This window comes from Trichoplusia ni, chromosome 3 (genome assembly GCF_003590095.1).
Source record: "Trichoplusia ni isolate ovarian cell line Hi5 chromosome 3, tn1, whole genome shotgun sequence".
NCBI lineage: Eukaryota > Metazoa > Arthropoda > Insecta > Lepidoptera > Noctuidae > Trichoplusia > Trichoplusia ni.
In genome coordinates this window covers 12,869,200-12,891,153 of record NC_039480.1, presented here as the reverse complement: position 1 = coordinate 12,891,153, position 21,954 = coordinate 12,869,200, and the positions used below count along the sequence as shown (strand labels likewise).

The window sequence follows — 21,954 nt, the reverse complement described above, 5'->3', positions numbered from 1 at the left end:
AGGGAAGCGTTTCTGAAATATGGCTGGGTATTTCCTTTGCACGCTGTAATATGAAATATTTTACCCATAATTTAAAATTTAACGTACCCACACGCTGTGTAAAATATTTTGCGTGTATGTCTAAGTCAAAAGTTCTTTGACACATTAGCATTACGTTTACTTTTTAGGGCTATCAAAATGCGATTAGAATATAAAAATACTTAAAATTAAATATTGCTAACGACTTGATGATTTAACGTTTGTTTCGTAGTTTTTGTGAAAACATACTGTTTTTAAGTGGGCACGTTTCAAAGAGATTTATGGTGAATGAGAGTAACGTTAAACGCCATGATTTTTCGTTCTGAGTTCCGCTTTCTGACTGAATGATTTTCGCGAGTCGTTATTTACATACTAAAGTAGTTTCAGAGAGCTTTCTATTTGAATGTTTTCGATTTCTGATATTTTTCAACGCTGTACTCGCACTTCGAAAATGAATTTTAGTAGTGTAATTGGTTTCCACTGGACTACTATTGACGATGCATTCATTTTATTCAAATTCTACTAACTTTGTGTACAAAAAATGTTTCTTATGAACTAACTGCTGCCCACCATTATTATCTGACAAAGGAGATGATGATTGATGACAAAAGAGAATGATCAAAAGAATGAAGGCTGAATTTTATTATAGTTAATTCATTATATTTTATATAATGAATTAACTATAATAAAATTCACCTAACAAAGGGTTGACGGAAGATTCAGTCACGCCAAAATTTTTTTGGGTTTACTTCTAACTATTTCCAAACATTTTGTATTTGTGTGATTTCTGACATAATAAGCTGTGCAGACACACATCTGGAGTGAATTAGGTGACGTGATAAAAAATAAAAAATAAAATAGGTCATCATTGTTGTTGATTAATCAAGGTTGTTTAAATATTCATATGTTCATAGATCAAAAGAAGAATGATATGACATTCCTTTTCGTGTCAACTGACTGTAGTGAACACTCAAAAAATACCTTTGCAACCCCACATATTGTCGCAGAGCGGGTAAATTACCGAATTTTTCGTATCCCTTGACCCATAAATTAAATAACAAAGCTTCACACACGCTGAAGTATGCTTGATAACGTAGGTAAAGGAAATTAAAGCAGCTAATTAATTAGTATGCATGCTTGTTAAAAGTGTTGAATATTAAAATATAGGTGGTATGTAGGGTGGGTTATACTGTACCGCGTTATAAAACGTTGATATGTGTATGCAAATGATGTACAGTTTTAACTATAATTTTATTTTTATGGCTATTCGTAATTTCCAGCCTTTGTTATTAATCAACTTTGCCCTTGGGAATATCACTTACAGCGGCAAACATTAATCTATGCCTTATAATATAATACCCTGTTTGGAGTTTAAGCTAAAACCCTACCTTTTTTACCGAAATCGGTTTAGTGGTTTAGATACAAAGTTGAACATAAAGTTGCATAAAGTTAAACTACCCTATTACTATTTAGTATGTATGCAGTACAAAACTTTATCCAAAGTGTGTGGTTTTGGAAGTTGGGTTCGTTTTAATTAGTTCTTGGTAACATAAAATACAAAGTTAACAAGGTACTGACAGCGGCCAAAGTCATTGAAGAACAGACAAGGTGCCAGAATGATCAGCAGCGTGGAATTGTGTCAATTCCATATCGAAACTACAAATCATTTTATTTATTTCATTTCTTTTATTTATTTCATATTTTTACATTAGCTATATTCTATTAGTTTTTGTTTATCTATTGTTTAAATCTGTTTGTATTAATAGACTTTGTATTGACTTATCCAAGTCGCCGAAACAGAGATTATTTATTCAATTGTGCTGAAACGAAAAATACTCTGTTTAACAATTAGTAGTCTTGCTTAAAGTTTACAGCGGAGTTGTATTTGTTTTCGTCGGTTTAGTAGAGCCGCGTCAGCTGACTTTGTTTTGTATCGTGTATTTAAATAACCGATTTCTATCTTAGTGTTAATTTAACTTGGAAAAAACGACACTTAGCTAAATGTTTGTTTGACTCTACATTCTGCTTTACAATGATAAAGATGGCGTGAAACCTAAAGGCGACCTTATCTCGTCGTCGTTCTGGACTTGACCGTTATTGGAGGGGGATGTTCAAATCATCAAAAAGTAGGGTAAAAAGCACTTAAGTATGGTAATGGGTGCTAAAAACATCACCTGCTTGTAAAAAACGTACTGCTGGTGGCGTCACAGAGGTCTTTAAACACTTTGTCCCGCAATTTCTTTGTTTACGAGATAAAAAAAATACGTACCTATCCAATATTTTTTGCAATTCTTTCTGACGGACTCAACATTTTTTTTGTCGAATACCTTGTAACGGTCACAATTAATATATAAAATTTATTGTTTACTACAAGACAGTAACCTAGCAGTAAAGCTACCAAGCAAAGGAGAGCAACGTTTTCATAAGGGTTACTGGCACATCTTACCAAAATATTTTCGCAATTGAACAGAGAGGCTGCAAAGTGCGCTGTCTCGCTTCTGAAGTATAAAATCTTATTTTAAAAGGTTGATCTGGATCTTTAATCTGGTCTCAATGTTATGAATGTACTGAAATGAAATTACTTATTCTGCAAGTAGGATATGTCATCACTTTTACATGTCTTTTCTTGAGAACGTTCTCGTCGACATTTCAAATACGACTACCATGTGAAGAACTGTTGAAACAAACTCAGAACTCATCAATATACCTATGATTTTTTAAAGAAAATTGAGACAAAGGGAAAACATAGCAATATCTATTGGATTGAAATATATCGATATCCTTATCCGGTGAAGTTCGACAAGATTGATCTGAATTCATTCTCTTTTGTAATCCATTGTGATACATCATGTTGGTTTATTATGATGCTATTGCTTTGGAAGTAGCAGTAAGAATATAATACGTATAATATCAATCAAAGGATTTTCAAATGATTTCACAATGTACATGAACAAAGATACCCATAATTAGCACAAGCATTCATGTATCCCATGTCCTATGTGAGGATCAAACCCGCGACCCGTCGCGTACCCGGTTTGGAGTTGTGACCGCAACCACTCGGCAACTATCCGTGTAGTCATTAACCATGATGCTATATCCCAAAACGCCAAATCCTTCACATGTATTTCATACATAAAAAAATGTATGACACACCCGCTTTAAACTCACATTGAGTCGTTTTGTAAACAATTTTCGTCAACATAATAATTGTTGGATGCTTAATAACATTCAAATATTTTTAGTAATAACATAAACATTACGCTTGACCTTGTAATTGATATGTTTTGATAATTAAACGTTACTCAGCATTGTTGTTCTTTAAGTCAGATCGATATTTGTCTATAACTTGTACATATATGTAGGTTCTACTTAAGAATGATCTAGAAGTAAATAAATAGTTCATGGACCAACTGAAAGAAAGGGTAGAAGAAAAAACGTAGGTAGTAAGAGATGGCACCGTACTGAGAAAGCTACACCGGCAAGAACCCAGCGTTTGATGATAATGTGTGTAAAACTTGTGAAGGATATATACTTCAAATTGAAAGTGAAACGTTCAGTGGTTCAGGCGAAACGTGACAAAGAAACACTTCAGCTCACAATATCAACTTTTATTTAGCAGAAAGAGCATTTAGTATACTCGTAAGTGGCAAAGGACCAAATAACTTATCACAAGTGATAGATAGTCATATCTTCCCCAACTAAGTCCCTGTATATTCGAAGTTCTCAACAAGACATCCAAGAACACAAGTGTGAAACTTCATATCCACATATTGTTTACGAAAATCAAGTTGCTAAAACAACTCGAGGCAGAACAAAAGCGAATGGCCTAAAATATCACGAATAAAACCTTCTTGCCCATATGGGGCTATTCTGGCGACCTGCCAACAGACTTAAGGACATTAGCCGTTTTATTTATAAACATTATTTATCTAAAGAAACTGAAAAAGTTCGTGTATTTTAGAGAGCATCTGAAGGATTTAATATGAGTTTGGTATGGTATCAAAGTAGTATACTCATTGCGTGCGTCGAATCAAGCAAGATTTTTTGCTTCAGCAGTGCCAATAGTATAGAGTTCGTAACCACATAAGTTTAAGTTAATACAAAAGCCGGTCTAAACTTTGACATTAGATTTTACATTATCCATACAATAAGAATAAGCAGGAGCTAGGGTAGGGTCGATGTAGCGGTACAAAAGTATAATACACACAACATTTGTGGAATTTGTAAATTACAGATTTCAGTACAGTTTTTATGTATATAAATATACTAAACGTATACTATGTCTAATTAGCTATGGTATGCACTTAATATAAGTAGGTATAAACACATTCGCGTGATTAGGCGGTGACGCGCGACTAATTAGCCCCTCATTTATGAATATGTGATACGTGATAATGTAAACACAATTAAAATTAATCAGTAGCGTTCAAGTTGCAAAATCTATACGTATTTCGGTGAAGCTTGTTCATAATTAAAATACTGTTGACTGTGCATAAATAAATTATCTCCAAGAAATTAATTGACGGCATATTTGGCGGTGTTTAATTTGATGGCATATAAAATAAAAATATTCGCAATAAAAATGTATGGATTTTTCATTAAAAGCTCAATTTTCATTTTTAATTTTGGAGAACGTCTTCCTTCTTATTTATGTTTCATACATAACTTACATTTCTATAGTATCTCATCGCTGACTCTTCACAAAAGATGAAAACAATTCATCGAATATTCCTGCGACGGGAATATTTCATGTAAGAAATATTTCACTGAATTTCAAAACCTAAGCGAACTGTCAGCCCTCAAGCGAAACACGGGCACGCAATAAAATGTTAAGCGAAATAAAGACTTTGTTGTGACACATTAAATACCGCGATGGAAATACGAATACCTTCTCTTGAAGGCTTTTATTTATATTGCGGTTGAGTATGAATGAGATTAAGTAGAGCGTTTGCAAAGAATAAGTAATATAAATAATACCAGCTTGTAGTTGTCCCACTGATGGGCACAGGCCTCTTTCCATAATGTGGGTAAGGTTTAAGTATCAATCAGAAGCCAAAGTCAATGCGATTTCGGATTCCAATATTTAAACTAGTTTCGGTTTGAAAACGTTAGATAGTACTTTTTCTGATTAGTGGATTAAGACCAGAATTTTCATTAAAATGTGTGGGATCTAAAAATATTTTTTCATTGATTTAATTTTGCTTCTTTAATACTCACTGTCTTATCAAAATCAGCTAACCGCTTTACGTATCGGTATGAAGGTTTGTGTTATTCAAGTTTGTTTCACAAACGCGTAGCTGAATATATTTCCTACTCAGCCTACAAAGACGGGGAAATCGGTGAACTTTGTTAAAATAAAGTGTTTTTATTTTATTCAGAAATATGTCTAACACGGCAGGTTGATGTTTTTAAATAAAACACGCTCATTTGATGATACGAGACATCGTGCGAATGCAATACATTGTCGGTAATAATATATCACTTCTGATATCAGAGCTGTGAAATCCCGCAATGTATTGCAACTTGCACGATAGTTCTCGCGTTGCCTCAGAGAGGCTTAAGGGTTCTGTCCTGTATTACGGACACTTATATTCGTTGGAGTTAGAAATAAGGAATTATAGTATTATAGCCAAACTTTAATGAGATTTGTTTTCTAATTAGAGATGCCTTATAAGTTTTCGTCTGGTCTACCGTAAATATCGCCAAAATGCTTGGTATGTATGTACCTTTAACCTAACAATGATTAAATTCGCTATTTGTTTTACGATAAATATTTATTTGAGTCATAAAAAGAACTACCTCACAATAACCATACCGACACACAATAGATACATTAGGCACTCTCTTTCATACATGTAATTTCCATTAATATTTTAGTTTCATACTTTTACTGCATTTTTTTATCAAACATGCAAATGTAATTGTTTTCCAATTGCTGTGCACACAACCACACACGTTATATGGGGCAGACTACCGCCATGCATAAGTAATGTTAGCAGATGTGTAAGCGTGACAGCGCTACCCGCTATAGAGCGGCATCTCTCTTCCACAGCTGCAACATAATTGCTTTAAGAGGTGGTGGGAGTTTTTCTAGTGTGGCTAAAATGTTAGTAAATACTAACCTATTTCGAGAACAAAGAGGTTGATTACAACTTGGGTAACGCATAGTGAACGTAGTCTATATTTAAGGTAATGCATATTTGATTTTCCAACCAACCAATCGTTTATGTTGATGTTAGTATTCTAATTTAATTTTGTTTAGACTTCATTTTGAATGCTTCGTTGGTGTAGCAGTTCCTAGCCAGAATGCCAAGCATGATTTGTTGGGTTCAAATCCCGATTCGGGCAAAAATAAAACCGATGAGAACCGTCAATAAATATATTCGCGTATTAAATTATATCTGAGAAGTCGCCTGAAAACCTGGATGGATGGATATCAAATTTCTACCTAACAACAACCCAAAACTCCAGTTTCCATTCAAACCTTTTTAATAAATAAAATAAAACCAAGAGCCATCGAACGAGAAAATATCGTCGGGATGCATACGAACACAGCGCTCCTTATCTTAACCTGAATGCTATTATTCCTGTTCGAGGAGTCACGTATTTCCCCTTCGATGTAGTTTAGATGCCTTCTAACACGGGATTCTTAACGTTCATATCACCTTGTACTACAGAACTAGTGGTACAGTCAGCAAAAGCACTTCAGGACAATCAGATTTAAAAGAAACTTGAGTAAAATCGGATCAACAATTTAGTTCAGTAACTGGGAAACTAAGTTACAGACGGGAATTCGAAGAAAAGCTGTCAGAAAATCAATAAATAGATGTCTGTTATCGTTTTTGGATGTTCGTTTTTCTGAACATATTCATCTGATTTTGTTGCTGATCGTACACACTACGAACCTATCGTTCGTACCGTTCGGAGCGTTCTTTGCGGTCTGTGGCTTGAGGTGAACGTGAGTCGTGAAGACATTTCCTCCGAAAGAGAAAATTCCTGAGCTTAAGTACAGGCTGTGTGTTAAATCTGTTTTATTTTAGTGACGTATCGTTTAAGGTGGTTTTTGCTTGGAGTATATTTTCATTGATTATTATTGTAACCCAATGGAATTGTTAACTGGGTATGAAAATAAAAATATTTAGTTCGTCTAATACAGGAATAGTTTGGCAAATTGCGATGCCTGTTGTTAAGTCAGTTTCTACGTCCAGTGACGTCATGAGTAACTTCTTCATGAACTTTCTTGCTCTCTATTACAAAGGTAAAATTATGAGCCTATTATTACATTTGTAAAAAAATAGTAACCATATCTTCTCATACCAAAATATGTTTTTATTTGTGTTTTTGTGGTATATTATAATTAAATTATTCATTTTGAAAACCCAGCCCGTTTTATCTGCTGCAGGCCGTATTTCAGAAATATTTTAAGAACTTTAATAAACCGTGTTTTGGAAACTGCATAAGATTTTTCATTCAAACAGCTTCTGTACTTTGTACCGGTGTAGCTTAAAACACGGTGTTTTTTAAAACATTTAGCATATCTCGAATGTCGTTAGGTATTAGGTACACATCGCAACGCTTCATAAAATTTTAACATGACACAGTTTCTTGTAGCACTTTACGTGATAAGACTGAAGGTAAAATTCTATTAACATAACATATTCGACACTTTACGATAATCCTCAGACACTTATAGCATCGACATAAAGTTTAAATTGCTTTGGTCGTTCGCAACCAATCAATATTTAGCTATAATCTTTGAGCATAGATATCGTTGTTAAGCAGTTTTTTTTGCAGTCTGTCAGGAAATGTAACAAACAAACTCTTCAGTTTTATATATTAGTATATATTTGAATTTATCATCGCTTCAATGTTTTAGAAACCTTCCAAAAACTCGCGACATTGAGGGTTCCCAGGGTCCCCCTGCCGTAAAAAAATGACCGTACAAAAAAGAAGAATATTTGGAAATCTATACTTCTATACTATTTTTACTATTTTTTTTAATATATAAAGCTGAAGAGTTTGTTTGTTTGTTTGTTTGAACGCGCTAATCTCTAATCGAAACTACTGGTCCAAATTGAAAAATTCTTTTTGTGTTGAATAGACCATTCATCGAGGAAGGCTTTAGGCTATAAACCATCACGCTGCGACTAATAGGAGCTAAGATACAATGGAAAATGTGAAAAAAACCGGGCAGGTACACCTAAATCATAACTTATATCTTCTACCCACGGGGACGAAGTCGCGGGCAACAGCTAGTTTGAAAATATTTCGATTGGCGTTTCCAGATACTGGTATTAGGATTTGCCAACCCGCAGTCAGCAAGCTCGTTGATCAAGTCCAGGTGCGGAACATTTGTATGCTATTTTTCATCCATTTTTGTTTCATTATTTCATTCATATTTCTCTTGGAAGTTCATTGCCCTATATGACTAGATAGGTAACATCATCATTATTATTCGGGAGCCCATAAAAGTATTATGCTTGAACTTTTATGTAATGGCTTTATGGCTAATATCTTTCCTCAAGTATTTTTAAGATAAAAATGCTAAGATATAGATCTTAAAGTAGTCTGATATTAGAATATATTTTTGGTACTTAATATTGTTTGTTTGTAACGCTTTTACGCGTTAACTACGAAACTGCCTTTTGAATTCATCTCGAATATAACGATAAGATGATAACTCGAATTCGATTTTCAAAGTTTCGCCTGTCATCCGAGTGTTCTGTTAGTACTACGGGCACTTTTATTTCAGGATACTGTACTCTGAGTGAAACCCTTTATTTTTCACATAATTACATTTGTTGTATCGGCGACAGAAATACATCATCTACGAAATCTATCAGGGTGCATGAGATAGGTACAGCTTAGTGACGGACGGACAGATGGACAGACAGCAGAACTTTAGTAATATCGTTACGTTTTTATATTTCTTGTAAGGAGTCCTCAAAATAGGAAAAACCCTTTGAAACACACTTTAAAAATCGGTATAAAACTAAAACAACTCAACCAACAAAAAAAATCCAGTCATTCTGCGACAAATTAAAAAGCAATTTCGAATTTCACATTAATAGAGCAAAAAGTTTTAGAGAGGGCGTACCCTCCGTCCGTCGAGAGTTCTCGTCGCCGACCGATGACACTCATCGGTGACACTCGACTCAACTTGTGAGTGCAATTGCTTCTGAACTCGACTAGAAAAACACTCACCAATTTTTTTCCTCATCTTTGTCCATAGAACTTCGCTGCATTCCGTTGCATAAAGTAAAAGTTCTGTATTCAAATAAAATGTGAATGTTTTCGTTTGTCTATAGAATAATACAGTCCAAATTCATTTTCTGCCATATGGGTAAACAACCAAATATACAGTGTCGTTGAATACTAACGCAGCTTTCATTTGTCTGAAAGTGTTGGTAATAAACAAATTAATAGCACAAACAGCGCCGCGCGCGCCGATCAGTTAAAATTTCATCCCTTTTCAGCCAGGTGACATTTCTACAATCTTCAACGTCAGTAGAAAGCGAACAATTTAAGAATTTTTAGATTACGTACAACCTTTATTTTAGTAGAGTATCGTACGTCAATTGTTGGACTGCTATTATTAAGGCTCTGGTATTTATCTGCCTATTAGGTACAAGGCATAATAATATCATGATAACTAGTTAAAATTCGGACTGTCAAATTTCATAATCTATTGTAGTTTAGTGACAAATATTGATAATGATCATGAAACTGAAGATGATATTTTTTTATAAATTAGTTTTTTATTGTCCTTTTTCTACAGTAATCCGGAATCACGAAACTCAAGTTTCGCTGTTCTGGATTCCCGCACTTAGTTTGATTGTTACGAGTTGGACTTAATCGAACCCGCATGAACCCGCACCACAACACACCACATTTAATTCAATCATTTTTTACACCTAATGATTAATGACACTGGTATAAAAACCTACACTTGTAACAGAGATAGAGAGTTAATTTAAAAATCATTTCAGACCTTTAACGACAGTCCGTTTACGAGTTATTTGCTGAACATTATACAACCATAAAGTGGGTGTCAGTAGCCTGATGGCGTAATGTTTATATGTGTTGATAATTTCGAACATAATTTAAAATTAAGAAACATTGCTGTCTACATAAATCTATACCACTTTTACTAATATTGAAAAGAGTTTATTGAGTTTGTAATTTTGTGCCGTTGCAGGAAGTAATGTCTGAAGCATAGGCACTAATTTTGAAAATTAATTTTCAATAGAAAGCCACGTTGTTTATGTGTTATTAGCTATATAAAAGAGAATAAGAGATAAGTTAATTAATAAATAAACCCCTTATTTCTTTCTTTTTTTACATAGTTTAAACACGTTCTGATAAAGTTTCTACGTTAGGAAAAGAAAGAACTATTACTTACTGGTTATTTGTCGAAAATATATAAAATAATAACATAGCTAGCTAGTAAACCACGCCCAGCTTAACATATATTAATCCGAAAGACAATGCTGAACAAAGTAAGTACCATAAAAGTGGAAAACATAATATAGATCTACAGTTTCAGAAACATCCAACTTCATTCTGCCACTCCTTTGTAGGTACAGTAAAACTGTGATTAGCGCAATAATTATAAAAGACGTCGTAAGAGTTTCTAGTGAGACAGTTAACACGCACGAACTTCCACTAGTTTTAAATTGAAAAGATTCACTCGAGTTTGAAGGAATTTAATTAGTGTCTCGGAATGTGAATTAAACTCCATGATGGCGGCAACCTCGATTATGTAAGAAGGGATGTCAAGAAATTGCTTTAGGTGCGTTCTTCGCTGAATTAATGTTGCTGAACAAACTTTCTCTTGGATATTTCATTTTGTGAATTCATCCGCGTTCGCAGATTGATGACCCACGTTCCATATGGGCGGTATGAATTGCAATGGAAATTGCTGATGTTATTGGCTTTCCCTTGCCTTTACACAGCTGTTAAACCTGCTTTATAACCATAAATGTTGTGAAGCTGGATATTTGTGTATTGGAAAAGGGATGGAACATTTTTCGTCTGTCACTTGTATTTGGAAAATTGTGTTTTGGTGTGTTAGATTTTTTTTACTTTGATTAATATTTTAAAGTAAAAAAAATATTTGGTATAATTACTTAGACTTAAAATCTAATACTATAATACCAAAATGCAGAAATATTTAATTAAAATTTTATATAGTACTAGCTGTTGCCCGCGACTTCGTCCGCGTGGTTAGAAGATATAAGTTATAATTTATACCTGCCTTCTATCTATCTATCTGCCTTCTATCTATCTTGTAGGATTCAGTCAGCGTTTGCAATGTAAGCGCAAAAAATGTGTTTTTTTACGACCTCACATTAGAAACCTCAAAAATTGTAGCCTATGTGTTATTCTGATGTATAAGCTATATTGTGGTAAAGTTTCATTCAAATCCATTCAGTAGTTTTTACGTGAAAGAGTAACAAACATCCATACATCCATACTTACAAACTTTCGCCTTTATAATAGTAGTAGGATTTTCTGACAAACTTTGCATACATTTTATTATATTATTATGTGAAAGGTGTATGTATCGTAAGTATCTATTGCCCGTATTTAAGCACGAAAACATAAATCTCGCGGTATCTCTTCATTAATTCCACTTGGCAGTGACAAAGACAGAACCTGTATGACATCATAGAGTTTACTTTATCGTAGGTAATGTCGTTCCAGCAGATTGAAATACAGGCTTGGATATACCTCGACGCTTAAAAAAAATAATCAAATTACAACAGAAATCCTCCTTCACAACACAACATTGTTATCACGCTACACACGTCACGTCCAGTCACAAACGCAGTCTAACCGCACGTTGGCGTCGGCATTGCTTTCAACATCGCAAATTCTATAGCAGTACTACATGCACATGAACCGTTGCCATAGCAACCAGCCACAGCTTAAAGCACTTCCATCTGGGTTATTCACTGTTGTCATTTTATAGCGATACATGCTTTTCTACTTAGATCCGCACCCACTCGGTAATGGCTTGTGGGTATGTCTCCTCTGATACTTATACTTATGGTAATTTTGTTCGATTGACCGCTTTAAGGATGAATAAAGATGTAAGTAATAAAATAGGATGAGTTTTATTGGATATTCTTTGACAAAGGTCAATAGGTGATAAAATATGAAACATTTAAATAAAGAGAAAGAGAAGATAGCGGATACAACTAATAAAGGAATATAAATTATATTATTACAATCAAAAGGTAGGACACCATCACGATTTTCCTGTAAAACCAAGCAAGCAACCATTTCATATGAATTAACTTTGAAATACAAGAAAGAACAGTCTTCATTTTACCGCAATAACTGACATCGAACCGGGCGAAGCACAAAACGAAATCTAGTTTTTAATAAAACCTGAATATTAGAAATTGCTATTCTTTGCAAGAGCACTACAGAACGTATCCGAACAGAAACGCTTATACGAAATTTATTGGAATACAAATCAAACATGCATTTCTATAACTAAATGAAAAACGTACGTACGCTCGAGAGCTCCGAAAATTAATTAAACTTTACGTTTTTATTGCGCAACATTCACTGAAAATAAAATAAAAACGTATTTAACATGGTCAGGGATTCCTCAATGGAATTTAAAAATATTCGGTTGGTTAACTGATATTCAAATTTCCAGTTATGCAGAACTGATAGCCGTGATGCATTTTTTTTAATTTTCTTTTTATATCGCTTCGCTGATGCAGGATGTTTCATAAAGCCTTTTTAGTATTCTGTTTCCTGGAAAAGATTTTTTCGCATTGGATTTTAAATATTTGAAATAATTAATAATTTCAATTTTTAAATTAAAATAACTGAAGTGGTAGAGGATAAAATATAACATGGCCAATTTATCCAACAGCACAACTTTGATTTTTTTTTAAGTGCAGATAATACAATCACGACATAGTATGCATTTTGTGAGGATAAGTTCAATATTCAAAACAAACAACAAAAGGTATCATTAAGTTTGATTGGTCTCAGAAGGTTTCATAAATTACCCTATACTCTCACAGCCGTGTTCACAAGCGAGAACGTTTGTAAAAGACTCTTTACTAAGTGTCTTTTTAAAAGTCTATTTGCCTCTACAATCCACTTTGTAGTGACGGAGCCATGACCCTTAAGGGCGACTCTCAGCTAAGTGCCGTTTGTGAATACGGCAGTTAGTAACTTCACGGGCCATTTAAGAGGGACACGGGAGATATGACATCCCGGGAGACTGTTAATGTTAATCTTCGTCGTTTGGACGATGACAGGACAGTCTTAAAGCTATTGAAGACATATGACAACTGTCCATCAATCTCCCAAGATTTATGTGTAAGCCCCCGATATCGATCACATCGGTCATATTGGAGTTTCATGTCTCCATCACATGTTTGAATGGAGCTGTGACATGGTTGTTAGTTGTGACCGTTATCCAAAGATCTGACGGGTTTCGGACGTTCATTGTTGGAGTTTGGAATTGTTTAATTAGGTTATTGATACTATCTATGCTTATATTATAAATGAGTAAATAAAGACTAACACTGCAAGCTTGTTATTCTTTTACAGTTTAGAGAAAATCTGGTATGACGTTGGCTTGGTTCGAGGGGGCATATTATTACAGTTAGGGATTTGGGGAAAACTGCTCAACACTGGGAGATTCCAGGCAAGGCAAAATAAGGTTGAATACTAAGGTTGAGCATTTGCCGTGATGATATGAAAGTAATTCCTTAACATCATAAATTGTCTGCAATATTATCTTCTATCTATCTTCTTCTTCTAATATATAAAATTCCCGTATCACGATGCTAGTTACCGTACCTACTCCTCCGAAACGACCAAATTTTATATGCTTATTCAGTAGGTCTGAGAATATAACAACATCTATTTTTCATACCCCTAAGTGATAAGGGTTGCTCACAAAAAAAGAAATATATTTTTTAGACGAAATTGTTTGTTTTTTTTTTATAATTTGGCATTAAATTTACATATAACTAGAAAAAAAAATCGGCAAAACAACGTTTGCTGGGTCAGCTATTATACATATATTTATTAGCAACGTCATATTTTATCCTTCAGCAAGTTAAATATTCACAAACATAATAGGAGGGGTCGAATCCCTGTGGTTTACCTATTTGCGTGCATTAGCTTCACATAACAGCAAGCCACTGCCAGTAGCACAGCGGGGTACTGTGCATTCATTAATGTTACGATTAATTTATGCCTCCTAATTACCTCTTAATTATTGATCATTGTTACTATGTGTATACAGTATATATGCGCTTCGAGTATATGTGTGTGTGTTGTCTGCACCTAAGCTTGCGTTCGAATTACGTCATAAATTATTGCCTATCTGATATTGGTATTTTCATACAAGGATGTGCTTTAAGCTAAATCGGTTATTGGATTTTGGAATAGGTTTAAGCAACACCCTATAGATATAAAGGTCTGCGTGTAGTATGTAGAGAAGCGGGAAATTAACGTTTAAGCCACAATTCCCCTTTTTTTCTGTGACAATTTTGTAGAGCACTTTAAAACTTGAACTATAAAATAATTTATAATCTAGTTATATTGGGCGGTTGAATTTACATTTCTTAATGCAAAGGTTCGTAGCAATTCCTTATATAAAATTGTTTAGGTACAAGCCTAAATAAACATAATAAAAAACGCAACTGTTACTACACCATCTATAAACTTAAGGATCTTATTTTTTTTATACGCCCATAAACGTTGTCACGGCTATACAGAAATATTCCAACGTAAGTTATTTAATACAAGTCTTAGGCCGCGTTCACACTGAACGGATAGTCAGTATTCGTCCAGCACTGACTGTGAGTGGACGTTACGCTTTGGACTGTGTATTTCCACACATAATCACTTTTTCGTTAACACCTAAATTACATTACGCTACGCATTAGGCCAGGCGTAATGACTAACGGTGACCAGACGTAATGACGTCACTAATGACGATGTATATATCGAATAGTTTACCGTTCACATCGGGGTTGACTGTCAGCCTGCCTGTCAGTGGCCAGGTTGTAAGTGATAAGTAATAGAATACATTCAAATATGTGAAAATAACGTTTCGTTGCGTTAAAAGATGAGAATTTGATTTAAAATTAAAAAACATTTCAAATTGTCAACTGTTTCAACTATTTTAGCTGAAACAGTTCAGAACAGAGATGTAGCTTAGTGCCAGACGGACAAATTTCGGAGCCTTAATAATAGGGACCCGGATTTTTTCTTTAAGTACGGAACCTAATATACAGAACCAAGCCACTCTCGGGAGTAAGCCTGCTACTCACAATACCTTACTTATTTATACATTTGGTTAGAACGCGCGCTTATACCCACGGCGGTTGAAAGCCGACCGCGCTATTTCTGTCCAAAGAACTCTAATTTAGTGTAAAAGCCTGGCCAACGTTGCCGCCGCGGCTGTGTCGCTGAAATCTCCGCTCACTAATATGATTAAACAAAATTAACCAGACCACTGGTGAGATTTTTTCTTTTTATCTCATAATCCTTTCTGCCTTTTGTTTTTAATGAAATATTTGGAAAATTTTGTATAAAAACTGACTCTGCGTTCCCAACCCAATGGAAATGCGAATTATGATTTCAAACGTGTTTATACGTTGTATACGATGCGTTCGTCTGTCATCATGCTCTATTTCATGTACAGCAATAGCTGAACAACTAAAATTTTCTCGGATAATGTTTTTCAGTTTATGCCATAACAACCAAAAAACAAAAATCTAAGTTAAGCGGTTGGTGAGGTCATAAATTTGAAACGGGAAATATGAATTTTCTTTTATAAGATAAATTTTCTCGTGCCTATTTGTAAGGAAATCTCCGTGTCTCAAGACTGACTCGGTTGTAACGAGTTTTTGATAATTCTTAAGAAAAGAATATATACACTACAATATACTTACATCATATTTGTACCATCTTTTCATTAGCAGAGCACGTAATTTATTTTATCTCAAGATCTCCGGATCTAAATGATTTAAGATAAGCCGACCGTTTCGGTGTGATCATTTGGTTTTAAGACATTTTGTGGGTCAAGTGACCTTATTCTACTTAAGATGTATTTCATTTAGGAATATTGTTTCTCCCGATAAAATTCTTAAATTTCGGAATTGTAAAGGAAGTCTTATAGTGTCCTAACCTTACATTATGCGGTTGTTCTTTAAATCTTAATTGGTTCGATTTCTTTATTCCCAGAATCAAGTGGTTTTTGCGTGAATATAAAAAGCCAACTTTATTTGTATTAATTAAAACCACTTTTATGTTTTTCAAAGGAATATTTTTTGTTTGTAAAATCAAAATTTGTAAATATCTATAAGAACATTTCTAAGGATAAAAAAATATGGGCTGTTCACACAGAAGTAATATGAAAGTGAAGGCATAGACAGGACAAAATAGAAGAAAATAGAAGAATAAGTTCTGCCAATGAATAAACGTGACAAACGCAGGAAGGAAGAAGTTAGGGTCTTCACTTTGATTATTCCTATTTGTATAATTAGTATTTTATATTTTTATACGACATAATCAAAATATGACAAATAACTTCAACGCTGCGGAATGCGCTACATGAGTCTCAGGATCTATACAATTTTATGTAAACTAAACGTAACGTAAACTAATTAAAAATGTACCGCCGTAACAAGTAACACACAACTTCAAGTAAAAAACACAATATGTACATATTTTGTAATTTTATTTATACTTAAAACAAATATTGCTAATAGTCGCTTCAACAAAAAAAAATGACGCAGAGCAAATAAATTGTCACTTTCTTGTTTGTTTCTTTCTTGTTTAACAAAACAAAATGTATCAAACATACAACAATAAGGACAGCAGTGTTTAATTGGCATTCCCTACAAAAGCGGGTCAGTTTTTGTTTCTTTAGTAAATAAGGGAACATAAATTATAATGAGGTTAGGTGTGTTGCGACAAGCGACGCGTTGCCGGCAAGCGTTTGCTTTTAACTTTAGGAAAAAATGGCGTGCGTGTGTGCTTCCGTGTCTATTTGTACAATGTTTGCAAACAGACCCTGGTCACATGATTAATACTAATTATAGGCATAGAAATGTTCGAGACGCGCAATAAAGAAAAAAGTATCAGGAAAGAAGGAAGGCCTATTGCGTAGTGTTTCAAGCTGACATGACGAAGGAGCATAACAAAATTAATCGATTTAAAAAATCTAAATACCCACGTTTTTAAATGCCAAATTTTGACAGTTGTTATAGTTGTAAATTGCATTGTCATCGGGTTTGAAGCTACCCTGAAAATTTCAGCCTGCTAGCTTATCTGGAAGTGCCTCAAAATTGACTTTTAAAATCCAACCGGAACGACAAACAAACAAGCATACAAAAAACAAGAAAGTAAGTTTATAAAAACGTGGGCAAATAAATAATTTTCACCAAGAAATTGCCAACAAGGATGCGCTACCAGCGTATTCAGGCAGTAGCCAGTGTATCGAAAGCCTAATTTGTTACGTAGAATACTGTTTTATTACATGTTTCTTATTTGTACGAAAGCTTTATTTAAATGATGGCCAAGGTTTGTTTAAACATGTTGTATAATAGAGGGTTGAGATGTCTAGGCAGCTTGCCCGCAATGTGGCTCGGATCTCATTTAGAACTGCCACCTGCAGCGTTCGCGACAAATTTGGGACCACCACCGACAATATGTTTTGTGCACACATTGCGTTTAGGTGCCTGGTTTACATTTGAAGAGCGCTGATGAATGGATTCGTACGTGGTCTGTTTCGAAGCTTAGTGTGCCACAGTTTTAATGAAAATTAACATTTATTGTAGGTCAAATTTTCTGATTTTTAGATGAGGTTTATAACCTACTTGTATCTCTCTTCTCTCTCCTCTTGGCAACGGGTTTACTCACTTTACGCATTAGAATACAGATTTTTCTATCATGAGCCATATTATCCCAGTAACTTCATCGTCTTCTCTGACTAGCTCGATGTATTAATATACTAGCTGTTACCCGCAACTTCGTCCGCGTGGTTATAAGATATAAGTTAAGATTTATACCCGCCCTGTTTTTTCCACATTTTCCATTGTATCTTCGCTCCTATTAGTCGCAGCATGATGGTTATATACCATGCCTTAAACCTTCCTCAATGAATGGTCTATTCAGTACAAAAATATTTTTTCAATTTGAACCAGTAGTTCCTGAGATTAGCGCGTTCAAAAAAACAAACAAAGTCTTCAACTTTATATATTAGTATAGAGTATAGATAAATTAAACGTACTCATTTATATACAGAAAATGCACACTCGATGTATATTTAAATACATATATTTGGTTCAATGATTCTTTACTGCTATATATTGATATCGAAACAAACAAATATATACCAATAACCTGCATTTACTCAATTCTTAGAATCAGTTAGAATTTCATAGTTATGTTATTGTTTTACACTATTCGGGGAATCACAGCGTAACACTAGTACACAGTAGTGGAGCTAAGCTCTACACTGTCGCTAATGAACAGCGGATTTAATGCAATTTACATTTGTTTACCGTAACAATACACGTGATTTCTATTCTACATAGTTTCCCTTTTCCGAATGTACTCACAATTGCGTCATTAAGCTCCTTGATTATTTGACGTTCTGTTTGTTTTGCTACTCCTATTTACACGTAATAAAGGCTTCAATTAAAATGACATGCCTGACAGACGACGTTTTGTAGATACAGACAGCAACAAAAGTGGAACACAAACGGATTCACAAAGAATTTACATTGTTGCAATTAGCCGTTAACATAGGGTGTCCACAAAAGCTAAGTTGCAGCGCAGTATAGTGTTAAAGTGTGTCAATCGCCGGAACATTTACAAGTACGGTCAGCAACACAACACAGCAAAGTCAAATAGGTTTTAAAACAACTACATGTACATACATTCAAATTAAATGAGTAACTGTCCTGCTATTAGGTAGAAAATGGCTTGGCACTATAATAAACACCAACACATGCCACTGAAAGAATACGGCCATTTTGTACCGAAATCGGATTGTGTTAACGGGCTTCCGTTGCTTATTGTACAATGTTACCGCAATTTGTCTATTGTTGCCTATTATGGTGTGAGCGTTGGGAATGCTTTTGTCCCGTATATTGGATAGGGTATTGCAATATTGATTGCTGACTATTTCCACTCAGTTATATTGGTATCTAATCTTGGACGAGGCGGTATGATGGATCGGTTGTTAATGGGCGGTAGTTTTGATAATAAGGCTCCGTTTTCACTGGGGATGGAGGTTTTTCCCGGACTTTTTAGAGTTGATTCAATCACAGACTTACACAGGTTCTTTTGATGATATGATTCTTGGTTCTTAAGAAGGTCTTAATTTCTCTAAGCTTAGAAATCGTAAACATCTTCTCAAATATACATAAAAAATTAAAATATGAAGTAATTTCCAGGCATCAAGTTTTTTCTGAAAGAAATAAATAAGATAACTGAACTGTTCTCGGCGTCATCCTTTAACGTTTTTGAATAAAGATGCCTTGCAATGTACACTGAACTTTCAAGCCATCAGCGATTTATATTAGACAAGTTGTATTTGAAATCGCAAGTTTCCGATTTCCGACGATTATTTTATTCAAGCGTAATGCCGTAAAGACTTTAATAAGTTCATAGGTAGCAAGAGAAACGATACCTCGCTCACGATGAGTCTTTAGCTCAAGTTAAAATAAATCGCCACGAAATATTTAATTTGTAACTCTAAAAACTACAAAAATAGTCCGAATTCAAGCTATTATTTTGTGAAAACTGAAACTATTCAGCGCTCCGCGTATTTTAACTGAAATGGAAATACACAGCGTTTACCGACATGTATGTTTTCGACAAGCTTTTTGAACTTTTGAACATTTAACTTCGTAGCTTTTGCACAGTATAAATAGTAGAAAATGTTGGGAGTTTGTACCTAGCATTTGTTTATTAGGTAATTTGTGTGCATAATATGTATGTAGGTACGTATTTCTACATAGATTTGTAGTTTTAGTTCCAGTGCCGTAGCTTAGATGCTTACCTTGTTAGCTCCGTAGCTTTAAGAAGATGATACTTTATGATTCATCTGTACTAAAGTATATAGACTTTATCTCCAGTTCTGCAGTCTAGAATTCAACTAAATTTAATCTAGTTCAATCATAAATATGACAAAAAAAACCTTTGGTTTATTTATTACCTTTACGTAAAAGCCACAGCCATCTGATAACTAGATTCGTCGCCACACTGACATAATTCCAAGCGTCGATCAACTCTCAACATTTCTATCTACCAGCCATTAAGGAACCGTTGGAAATCGGGTTTTCTTGAAAGTTAAATCACTTCCCGCCTCTGGCTACAAAATATTTATGTCCATTAGTGTCGCATCGGGTCGCCTGCGGTGTTTGCGGGAGTATTGAGTGCTAACTACTAAATACAGAGGCACAGTCCCCGTACCATGAGCTCTTAAAACAAGAATTTACAGGACTGTTACCGTTGCGGAAGGGAAACGACGCTGGGAATGTATAATGCGCTGTCTCGCTTCCACGATGTAGTGTTCTGTTTATAATCTAGGTGAGTGTACAGACAACACGCGGAAGATGCTATCTATTCATATTGTTTATGCAAGTACCCAAAGGGTAAATCGGAACCCTTTTACTGAGGCTCCGCTGACCGTCTGTCTGTCCGTCACCCTGTATCTGATGAACTGTGATATCTAGACAGTTGAAATTTTCACAGATAATGTATTTCCAATGCTGCTATTATAACAGATACTCAAAATAAAAATAAATTTGATAGTTAATACCCACACGTTTATATTTTATATGCTACCCCTTACCTCTCCAGTATCTCCGCGGCTCTGGCTCGAACTTGTCCGATTTTGATTATTTATGTATTTACGTGGAGCAAACCAACTGCCACGTCAACCACTACAATATGGTACTAATTACGTTAACCAATATAGTCTAATAACAAGCTAAAATGACTAACTTTAGCCATTAAATAGAGGAGCAAACTGTCTAGACTCTTACATTTGATTTTATAACTTTGTAAAAATATATATCAAGATTTAAACTTAGCAGCATCTAAAAATATGTTTAATCTTTGCCTCTCTCGTTGAACAGAGTGAATCAAATATAAAATCTCGTAAAAGTTGGAGTGTGGAGTGTCACGTCAAGATCTCGCTATGTTTGAAAAGTTTTACACTTGACTGCCCATCCGGGCCAACATTTAATGTTGAGTGTAGTTATTAAAATATTTTTTTTGCCTTTCTATTTAAAAGGTGAAGTCTGAAGTGCTATATTCGTATATTTAAATTTTCAGCCTTCAGATAAATGTTCCACTGCTAGGCAAAGACCTGTTCCCGTTTAACGAAGTTTTGAGTATTGATGCATATGAGGCATTCAATATTTAAGGTTCCAATATTTGGAATCCAGGTTACCCCAAGATTTTTTCCTATGCTACATAAAATATTGACTTAAAATAATTAAAAAGTTATACATTTTAAATAGTCCCATTACCTATATCTTGCCTGGGTTCAGGTCTTGGAAATTCTTACGTAGAATTGAAAAGTCACTACGTATATCGTGGGATTTCAATCAGAACGAATAAAACAGTCTTGAGTTAATTTGAGAGACATTTTCCTAACTTTGGAAAAGGCCCGCTACAGGCTATTGACTGGTAAGTACTACTCAGACTTAGATTTGTCTAAAAAGACTTTCAATAAAGTTGAAACACCAAGCGTTTACTCGATAAATGTAAGTTCAACTTCCTTTACTAATAGGAGTACCTTTCAAATCAAGGTTAAGTACCTTATGAAATCAATTTTTCATAATTGACGAACCATTAAAGTTTCGGTTACAGTAGAAAATATGGTAAGGCCTACTTTGTATATAGGCACTATATACGGATTTC

At 34.5% G+C, this 21,954-nt stretch overlaps 1 protein-coding gene across 1 annotated transcript in view; it reads left to right on the top strand.

The window, feature by feature from the left end:
• Nucleotides 1-21,954, top strand: part of LOC113491978 (galactan beta-1,4-galactosyltransferase GALS1-like) — a 70,529-nt gene that overhangs the window by 23,924 nt on the left and 24,651 nt on the right. The gene's annotated exons all lie outside the window — the stretch shown is intronic.